The sequence below is a fragment of the Scomber scombrus genome, chromosome 23 (assembly GCF_963691925.1).
Source record: "Scomber scombrus chromosome 23, fScoSco1.1, whole genome shotgun sequence".
Classification (NCBI taxonomy): domain Eukaryota; kingdom Metazoa; phylum Chordata; class Actinopteri; order Scombriformes; family Scombridae; genus Scomber; species Scomber scombrus.
The window spans coordinates 8,716,805-8,728,529 of record NC_084992.1 but is presented as its reverse complement, the minus strand read 5'-3'; positions in this window follow the sequence as shown (position 1 = coordinate 8,728,529).

Below are 11,725 nucleotides of genomic sequence, written 5' to 3'. Positions count from 1 at the left end.
TAGTCAGAGGTGTTTTTGTGACAGTAGCCATCCACTGTTTCTGTCATGTGTACCTGTTAGCTCTAGAGCTAACTAGCCATAGCTATATTTACAGTTATGTAATAAAGCTGAAATGTTGGGTCTCTGTTCAGCTACACTGATTCTGTGAGATATATTAGTTGGAGAAAAATAAAGGTATATGTGTGATCTCTTCTTATAGTTTTATGTCTCCTTGTTCTAAAGGTCTCCAGCTGGTCTCTGACTGAAACTTCTTATTCTTTGACTGTTTTACAGAAGCAGATATTATCCTGGTGAGCCCTGTGCATCCTGTGACTGAGGGACAGTCTGTTACTCTTGGCTGCAAACTGAGGAGAGGAGAATTACTTTCCAACATGTTTTTCTATCAAAATGACAAACTTATCCAAAATGATACCAGAAGAGAGCTGAATATCTCTGCAGTGTCAAAGTCAGACGAAGGTTTCTACAAGTGTAAATACTCAGGAGAAGAATCAGCACAGAGTTGGATGTCAGTTCAGGGTGAGTAGGATTAAAACTATTCATACATTTAATTTTTTGTAAACTGTGTTGCTGTCTTTGGATGAAATGTGGTCGAACAGAAATTCCAATTTACAGGTTTAGTTTCAGCTGATTTTACATATTGTAATATATTATTAATAAAAACCCAAATCTACTGTAAATGAACGATCAGTCAAAGGTTGTTTTCTTTTGTGCTGAAGAGAAGTTGCATCAGTGGCTGGTTTATTGTGTGTTTAGTGTGTAAAGTGTATATTTGTGTTTTTATACTTCTAGATTTGTACATTAATGTGTTTCTTTTCACGTGTATGTTCTTTGGAAGTCAACTTCTAAATCAGATTTGAAGTTAAACGAGTTTAAGAAAAGTGCTGTGAAGTTTACCTGATTTTATTAATATGTATAATGTATTATCTCTTACAGCAGTGTCCAGGCCTGAAAACTCTTCCTCTCTTATACGATTAATTGTTGGGCTGGTTTGTGTAGTTGTATTTATTATTCTCCTGATCCTGTTGTATCTCTACAGACGATCCAAAGGTGAAACTTTTTCCATCTGATGTTAAATGTTTTATGATTTAATTATTCAGATACAAAGCTGTATTCTGATGTCATGATGTGGAATATTTACAAAACCAAACCATGTAATATTAAATATCCTTTTCACAGATTCTCACTCTGTCAGGTTGGTACAAACCTCTCTTCTCTTTTATAATAACATAACAGCAGTACCTTCTATGTAACTTATTATATTCATTGTTTCTGCTAAATGTTTTAGACCAATCCAGTCTGAGAGCACCAATCAGGACTCTGCCACACATCACATGGTCAACCTGAATGAAACTCAAGATCCCATCTACAATTCTCTTCTTCATGGTCAGTCTTCAAACTAATCCTGATTATTTTTGTCATTTTATATTTACTTTAACTGTAACATTTCTATTACAGTCTACAAATACAGTAAAGGCTCTAAAACATTTAAGATTCCGTCTTTGCAATATTAAAATCACATTAAAAAAAAGAATTTCACCTCAGTTTGATTTTAACTTGTTGCTCTCAGGTGATGTTTGTGTCTATGAATCAATCAGAGGCTCTGAACACCCTGAAAACGGTAAAGTATAAACCTTAACATGGAGCAGTCTGAAATGCAACTATTGTATAATTTAAGAGAAAACCATTTACAAAACAAAACCATGTAACACCAAATATCCTTTTCACAGATTCACACTCTGTCAGGTTGGTACAAACCTCTCCTCTCTTTTATTATGAACATAACAGCAGTACCTTCAAAGTAACTTATTATATTGTGTTTGCTAAATGTTTTAGACCAATCCAGTCTGAGAGCACCAATCAGGACTCTGCCACACATCACATGGTCAACCTGAATGAAACTCAAGATCACATCTACAATTCTCTTCTCCATGGTCAGTCTTAGAACTAATCCTGATTCATTCTGTGATTATTTATTAACTCTAACTCTTACTCCAACATTTCTATTATATTGTTAGAAGTGATATTTGATTGGTGTCATGCATTTTAAAATGATTAATTTGACTTTGGCTTGACTTTTACTTTTTGCTCACAGGTGATACTTGTATCTATGAATCAATCAAAGGCTCTGAAGACCCAAATTGTAAGTGTTTGTAATTACTACTTTTTCATTCAATATCTTGTGCTTGATTGTAATTTATTTTACATTATGTGTGTATGAAGTGCTGAAGAACAGTATTTATACATCAGTGTGTATATTCAGTATCAGTATATTTACTAAATTCAGTAAAAGTCATAATACTCTGCTTTGTGACTGCTTTGAACACTGTGGACATTATAATACTGTTATTCTTTTATTATCAGTGGAGACATTAACCCTGACAACCCTTCAGTACATTATCATTATAAATTATAACATTACTCACAAATGTTTAATCTTCTCTCCTTTTAAAGGAAAATCAGCTCCTGCAGCAACTGATGAAGCTGTTTATTCTGAAGTTAAACCAGGAACAGCTCATGGTAATAATTCTGTCATGTTATGTTCAGACTGTAATAATTAATCATACTGATAATAAGATGAATAATCTCATATTGCGATTTCCAAAGCATTAAATTCGGAATAACCCAACACAGCTGTGTGGACAAGGCCAAATAAATATGGTTAACAGCATTTTATAACCATTGTGTGCATCTCTGGTATCCAAATATCAGCCATGCTCAATGCTTCGTACAGTTAATATAATAAGATTATATGAAATAATTACATCATGTGGATTAAATACTTTGTTTTTAGCAGAAAAACTGAGGTTCATGTAGTATTTATGCACTGTATTATTATTTATTTATTTTGAATTTATTTGTACAGCTATTTTGTTACTTACTTTTAAAAAGTTTGATTGCAGCTATTTCAAAAAGCAGCAGGAGGTATCAGTTTGAAATGTGTAAATGATTTTAACCAGGTGATACTGCAGCTTTAAACTCAGCATATTTTTCAGTGTTAGATGAATAAGCTCCAGGATGGACGTCAACAGTTACTTTTGTATTTGTAATAAACTGCTATCAAATGTTACATGTAACTTTTTCTGTTGTAATACTGGAAAGTTTTCATGAATTTACTGGTGTTATATGTGCTTCAGTGTTTTTTGGCATCAATAAACTTTTTAAAGAATTAAATAATCAGTGGTGTATTAATTTGTTTTTAGATAATATATATATTTTATATATTAGATATATATAATTTAGATAATATTAATGTAATATATTTATATAACTGAGTGAGCTAGAGTTTAGTATTTTTAATTATTCAATTTGAAGCTCTAGGAACATCTGGGGGAACAAAACATTTAGCTTTTTCCTCCTGATCTTAAGAAATGTTGCCATCCAATATCACATGTGAATATTACCTAATATGATCTGATCAGAGAGCAGACAGAGTTGAGGAAGCAGAGAGGAGAGTGGTGCACTACTGATCCATATCTAATCATGAAAAGCTGAACATCAAATAACAAATACACATTGCAATTAATGCCAACTGTTATGAATAGAAAGGTCAAACAATGAAGAGTCACCCATCAAATAGTGAATACAGAGGTAGAACAGTCATTAAACATGAAGAAAGAACCTCCACACAAATTAAACTCCATACTTTATTATTTGTGGGTCTATGTTTAGTTTTCACCACTAGATGGCACAATTTCATCATTTGATGTGAGCCTTCATCATTTATTGCCTCCATATTCATCTTCTGATGTGGTGATTTGTTATTTGATGTGAGCTGTGTGCCTGAACTGTCAATCAAACCTGCCATCAAAGGCTCCACCCATGTCTGCAGAGCAAGAGTCCTGCAGGAGAGATGAACCGATTAAAATGAGGAAATAGAGTTTTTTGTTAAAATCAAATGTATGCTGTCAGCCAGATGACGTATTTCACAGGTGGTTGACAGACTGAGGTGATAGGGAGTGTTCAATATGCATAGTGAGATCCTTAATGTCAGATTTTCCCACACTGACTCTTCCGGCTTTCTGTGCTTCATCATCAAATCCATTCCTCTTTGCTTATTGAGAGAATGCCCAAATCAATGAAAACCCATCCTACGTTTTCACTGCTACCTTACGCCCAGCCAGATTCTCACACAGCTTGCTGTCATCCTTCATCTTTGTATAATAAAGAGGGACAAACCTATGTGAGGAAATCCTCTCTGCACGTTATTATACCCCAATTCACAATGCGTCAGTCTGTGGTGAGAAAGGAGCAAAACTGCATTAAAATAAATAAAGTCATAAGTCAGTTATCAGAATTAAAAAGACATTTGCAGGTTTTGAAGTTTAATGTCAGGCTAGATGGAGATTTTCTCATGCTGGAAGGTTTAGGGGACATATTTTGATTTGCTGTCACTGTTTCTATTGTTCATTAATATGTCCTGAAATTGATCCCAATGATTTTGTTTGCCACTAACGTTGTCTTTTTAGGTGTGGTGTGAACTAAACTAACAGTCATCATTATAGTTATCATTCTTGCGGTGGACGGCCCTTTACCCAGGACAAAAAATCATCCTGTACAGCCTACATCCTATCACATTGTTCTTCATCGATTCACTCCTCCCTTTATTCTCTCTTCCTCTCTCCTCAAATCCAGACTTCCATTACCACTTCTGTCCTGCTCTCCTCCTAGCTCCTCATCACACATTTTTCTCTCTCTTTCTGTTAACTTCTGCTTTTCACTTCTTGCTCACTCTGCTCATCATCTCTCCTCCTCTTGCCCTGCTTCTTCCCCTTTGTCCTCTCCTTTTCGCTCTCACTCATTTTCCCTCGTGGCTCGTCCATAAGTTAGTTAGGTGACACGACAGAATGTAACACAACACACACATCAGCCCTTTATGACAATGGAGAGACTGAGAGGAAAAAGTTATTTTTATTTTTGGCACAAAGTTTAAGTTGTTTTAAAAACATTTGGGGCTGGAGCCCAAGAAGCCTCCTGCCAGTGTTTCTATGGATGTTTCAAGGGACAAGGATGTTAAATTGAGCTTAACTTTACTTTAATGCTATGAGTCATATTATGAGAAATGTTGTTTTCAGCTAGATGACATGCTTCACACCTAATTGACAACAGATAAGAGACTGAGGTAATAGGGAGTGTTCAAGATGTGAACTTCCTGTTAAATGAAGGGTCAGACTGAGAAATGACTGTCCACTTCCTCATGTCACAGTATTGTACACCTCTTCTTTTCCGTGAATTAAAAGATTAGCTCTGGTGATAACACATGAAGTATGTGTTGGGATAAAAACAACTCATATCATTTACTGTATGTCTAAAGAGGAAGTGCTAAACTGGTTTGATTATCTCACGCTGATAAGCAGTGGTTTGGCTTGTCTCCACTCAGTCTCTAGTATCTTAATGTGTTTAGCACAACGGGGCAAAATGTGCAACAGTTCACTTTTATTATATTTTATTTTTGATTTGTTTTCCTCTTCATGTATTTATTATTTCTAAAAAACACAGGAGTTTAAATGCATGAACACAGAATATAGTGCAAGTAAATGACAGTAAACATAAGCAGCCTTTATAACCTAGTTAAGGTTAGATGCAGAACTTATTCTCTTACATATACTCCTGGAACCTCTACTTCACTCCTCTATTCTTCACTCCCTTCTTCTTAAACACATTTTTATCTCTTATGCCTCTTCCTCTTCAGCTGTTTTCTCCACAAGTTTCCACATCTGTTTCTTATTCTCTCCTCTATGTGTTTCCTGACTTCCTCTTTCACTCCTCCCTTTTTTCCTCTCTCTTCCTCTCTCCTCAAATCCAGACTTCCACTTTCATTTCTGTCCTCTTCTCACCAACTCTCTCCTCCTGGCTCCTCATCACACATTTTTCTCTCTCCTTCTGTTAACTTCTGATTTTCACTTCTTTCTCACTCCACTCATCATCTGTCCTCATCTTGTCCTGCTTCCTCTGTCCTCTCCTCTTCAGTCTCTCATACTTTTTCCCTCATGGCTCGTTAATAATCTAGTTAGGTGACACGACAAAGTGAAACCCAGAACACACATCAACCCTTCACAACAATGTCAGGACAGACCTACAGATGGCGATAACAGAACTTTTGCTTCATTGATTTTCCAGTGCAGTCAGAGAGGCTGAGGGGAAATGGCACAAAGTTTATTTAAAAAAGCTAAAACGTGCCTTTAAAAAACATTTGGGGCTGGAGCCCAAGAAGCCCCCTGCCACTGTTTCTAGGAATGTTTCAAAGGACAAAGATGTAAAAATTGATGATGTGCAGAAGCCAAAGACATGAACATGAATGTAGAAAGCACTCATTCATTCTGATTATTCCCGTTAAATGATGAATACAGAGGTAGAACATTGTAGACATTGATCTAGCTTTTGCCACTGGATGTTGCATTATCATTATTCATTATTTGATGTTGACCTTTTTTATTTATTGCTGCCTCATTCATCGTTCAATGTGGGAATTTGTTATTTGATGTGTGCTGTGTGCCTGACCTGTCAATCAAACCTGCCATCAAGGGCTCCACAATGTCTGCAGAGCACAAGTCCTGCAAGGGAGACTCAACGAACTGATTAAAATGAGGAAATACTGTATAATCTTTATTTAAAGCCACATGTATGTTGACAGCCAGATGACATGTTTCACAACTGATTGACAGCCGATAACAGACTGAGGTGATAGGGAGCGGTCAATATGCAAAACACAGTGTTAACTTCCCACGCTGACCCCTCTGGCTTTCTGTTAAATTAAGTGTCAGACTGAGAAATGACTGTTCACTTCCTCATGTCACAGTATTGTACACCTCTTCTTTTCCGTGAATTAAAAGATTAGCTCTGGTGACAACACATGAAGTATGTGTTAAGATAAAAGCAACATGTGTTATTTACTGTATGTGTAAAGAGGAAGTGGTACACTGGTTTGCTTCTCTCATGCTGAGCAGCAGCGGTTTGGCTTGTTTCCACACGGACTCTTGTTGCTTAGTGTGTGTAGCACAATGGGGAAAAATGTGCAACAGTTTACTTTTAATATATTTAATATTTATTAGTTTTCCCATTCATGCATTTATTAGTTATTTATCATTACAAAGTTAGGTAGGCAGACAGCAACACTGATGTTGGAGGTTTATTTGTACAACTCCAAATTTTTGGGAAAGAATATGAAATTCAGACCATAGATGGACGTGTTGAGTTCAAATGTTGATTGAGTTTATTCTTATTAGGTTATTCATGCTGTAAGTGTCAAATAATTAAAATAATATGATTATACTGTTTCTGAATAATGATGTTGATATAAAACAGAATTTGATTTGAATTTGTAATTGAAAAATGGATGTTTGACATTTTGATGTGTTAAAATGAGTCTTTTTATTTGCTTTCTTTTGTTTAAATCTATCATATCAATACAATTGCTTTTGTTCTTTGGAGGCAACACAGTTGTCACTCAGGGCTTCTACACACAACACACAACACACAACACATACCTCACCACAATGCAGGAACTGTTGTTGCAAGAGCACTGGGCGTGTGCTGTGAAACATGCACACATGAACACATGATTAAATGTGAAGCATGTACATGAAATTATATGATTAAGTTTGATGATTTTATGGTTTATGGATGCGAAATAAATGCTTATTGTGAATATAACGTTTTAAATGCAATATTTTCACAAACCTTTTCACAAGAATTAAGCTAAGATATTTCTGCAGTGGCCAGGAAGTGTAAAGGTGTCAACGTTTGCTGCAGTCAAACCAACTGACGTGGTCTGAGCTTCACGTATAAGGGAAGGAAACACAGGCAGGCTAAACTTAGAACTAGTTTGAGAAAAAACTCTGATCTCATATTCGCATGAAATGTAACTTCTCTCTTTCTGTTGCATTATTATTGAAGCAAAGTAGAAATATTTGTCAGACTGGGAGCAGCTGAGTGACAGAGTGTCAATGCTGGATGTGAGGATGAAGTCCACTTTGATCTGTGTGCTGGGATTATTCTGTAAGTACATTACTGACTTTGTTTGCATGGCACAGATTAAAGAACATGTTCCTGATTAGTCACAATTACAGAGTATCACTGGTTTCATCAGTTTCTCTGAGAGCTTGAACAGAGCTCGCTTATAGTTTTTAACTACAGGTTATTTTATAGTCCAGATGTTGGTTGGTGACTTGGCTCAGTTTAGATTGGAGGACTGTTTTTTGAAGCAATTATTTCTGCACAAATATTGTACTGCATCATGCATGTACATTGTTTAAGGTATTGTTATGTCTGTGGGTTTTGAATTGAATCTTTTTATTTTACATATTTTCATTTTAAAGAGTTGTTTCCTTTTAACTGTTACCTGTATATACCACAGACTATGTAGTTTTAAATGACTTTTATTATGAATTGTGACTATTTTTCAGTTTGATTTTGTTTGATCAAGTTTCAATTTTCTTTTTTAGTGCTGAATACACTCTGCTACTGACTATATAAATGTGACTAATTTCTTAGTATTTATTATATATACATATTTATCTCTTATTTGTCATCCTATTTATTATTCTTAAACGTATCCAATTTTTATGTTTAAGTTTTATCATGTAAATATGTTTTTACTCCATGTATCAATACACATTTTGAAATGGCTTCATTACTGCTCAAAAGTGTAAAACAGCATTTCCCTCGAAATGCATGTTCATGCAGGCCAGATGTTGACCTTATGCTTTATGATAAATCCCACTTCTTTTCTGGGCAGGACTCAATCTACTCTCCGATTGGCTAGTACTTGTTGCTTTGGCTGGTTAGATTTAGATATGAGGAGTTAGATTGGTTACTAGTATATCGGGGTAAGACAAACAGATGCAGAGTAGTGTGGGTCTTGCCAAGGAAAGCAGTGGGGTCCATTATAATACTATTATAATATTCTTACCTTAACCCTAACTAACCTCACTCTTAGCCAATCAGATGCAGATTAGTGTACTTTATGTAATTGGTATATTTAATTGATATGCATTGGATTTGACTCAAGTAAATCGTTTTCACTTATTTTTTAACTTGCTATTGCCAAAAAAAATATGATTGTACATGCTGCACAGTACCATGCACCTCTGTGTATTAAAACATGAGTTCTGGTGTGAATGTGTATGTGTTGGGATAAAAACAACATATATTATTTAGGCTACTATGTATAAAGAGGAAGTGCTTCACTGGTTTGGTGCTGATAAGCAGTGGTTTGGCTTGTTTCCACTCAGGCTCTTGTTGGTTAGTGTGGGCAACATGTGCAACAGTTTACTTTTAATTAGGAATGAGTCCATCAGATATTCAGGATCGGTATCGGTTCGATATTGGCCAAAATCCGATCTGAGCGTAGTGTTAATGATGCACTGACTGTCGGCCATTTAAAAAATGCACCTCTATATATTCAGGCTTTGAGCATATTCAAATAGAGCTGAATATGCCGCCGAATTGTCTCGATCCAGAGTCCAAAGAGTTAGATCAGCAGCTTTTACATGATCCAGATCGTCACTGAGCAGAAACACACAGTCTCATGGCTCCTTCCTGCAAACAGTCACCAGAGTCAGAGCAGAGGACGTGAGACGTGCCGGTGAAATAGTCCGCACACTGCTGCAGAGTTAGAGGAAAAGTAGAGGTAGCTTTTAGTCCTTCGTTCAACTCATTTACCTGTAAGTGATGGTTCTTTAACCGGATGTTATGTTTGCTGGTGAAGTGAAGAAGTTACTCCAGGATCATTTTGTGTTGTTTTTTTTGACTGAGAAATGACTGCTGCTGCCACTTTGTAGTAATGCATTCACAATTTAGAGTTAGGTAGTCTGTCATCAATGACAGTAGCTGGTACATAATAATACGTTTATTACTTATTTTTCATTGCTGGTAACTGTTTCTAATTTTAAAGTTATTGCTATTTTATACTCAGACCTTTGCACAATACTGCACTCTAAATATCACTGAAAGTTAAAATAAAAGGAAGCATCAATATTTCACAGCTTTCTGAAGTTGTGGGCTTCATGTTTTCCTTCAGTGGAAATTGTGTTTCACATTCGGACGTTTACTTTGGCAAGATTGGCAAAATGCATCCAGACAAATGTATTCTGATCATCAATAGTTGTTTAAGTGCGGGGAAAAAAACCTTATATTGATATCGGTATCGAGAGATACTCAGTTATGGATTGGACCAGAAAAAGTGGTATCATGCCATCCCTACTTTTAATAGGCTATATTTAATTTTTGTTTTTTTTTTCCCTTTATACATTTATCATTTCTGAAAATCACAGGAAATTAAATGCATAAACACAGGATGTAGTGCAGGTCAATGACAGTAAACATAAACAGCTTTTATAACCTAATAGCAGACATTTGTACAATGAGTCCTGACATTTGGCTTCTTTTTGAATATGTGATGTATGCTCAGATTAACCAACCACAATAACAGTTAAGCTAACCATGATGAAGTTATGTAGGCAGACAGCAACACTGTGATGTTGAAGGTTTATTTCTACAACTTCACATTTTTTGAAAATAATTGGAAATTCAGACCATAGATGGATGTGTTGAGTTCAAATGTTGATTGACTTTGAATTTAGTTGGATTATTCATGCTGTAAATGACAAATAATTGAAATAATGTGATTGTACTCTTTCTGAATAACGAGGTTGATATAAAACATAATTTGTTTGCTGTAATTGAAAAATGGAGGTTTGACATTTAACTCAGTGATGGGTTAAGATGAGTCTTTTTATTTGCTCTGTGTTCTAAGATATATCACCACCACTGCTTTTGCTCTTTGGAGGCAACAGATCTGTTGGTCAGAGCTTCTACACATAGACACACAACACATACCTCACCACAATGCAGCGTTGTTGATGCAAGAGCACTGAACGTGTTCTGTAAAACATGCACAAATAAACACATGATTAAACGTTAAGCATGTATATGATGTAGTATGATTAAAGTCAATGGTTTTATGGTTCATGGATGTAAAATAAATACGTATCGTTCATATATGTTAATATAACATTTTCCAGGCACAAACCTTTGCACAAGAATTAAACATAAGATATTTCTGCAGTGGTCAGGACGTGAAACGGTGTCAAAGTTTGCTGCGGTCAAACCACCTGATGTGGTCTGAACTTTCCCTGTAAAAGAAAGAACCACAGGCTGACTAAACTCAATACTAGCTTGAGAAAAACTCTGATCTCATATTCATATGAAATGTAGATTGGAGGACTGTTTTATGAAGCATTTTTTTGCATGTAAAATGTTTAAGGTATCGTTATGTATGTGGGTTTTGAATTTCATGATTTTTCTTATTTTATTTTAAATATTTCATTTTAAAGAGTTGTTTCATTTTAACTGTTACCTGTATATACTACAGACTGTTGTTTTAAATGACTTTATTATGAATGTTTGAGTTTGATTTTGTCTGATTAAGTTTCAATCTTTTTTCAGTGACGAATAAACTCCACTACGGACAATCTGAAGGTGAGTAATTTCTTAATATATGTTATATATAAATATTTCATCATCCACAATATTATTCTTAAACTCATCCCATTTTTATGTTCAGATTTTATCATGTATATCATTTTACTCCATGTATCAATATAAATTCTGAAATGGCTACATTACTGCCCAGAAGTGTAAACCAGCATTTTCCTCAAAATACATGTTCATGTAGAGAGCTGGGTCTGTACTATGAAGAAGTTCAACATATCTAGAATATCTTTAT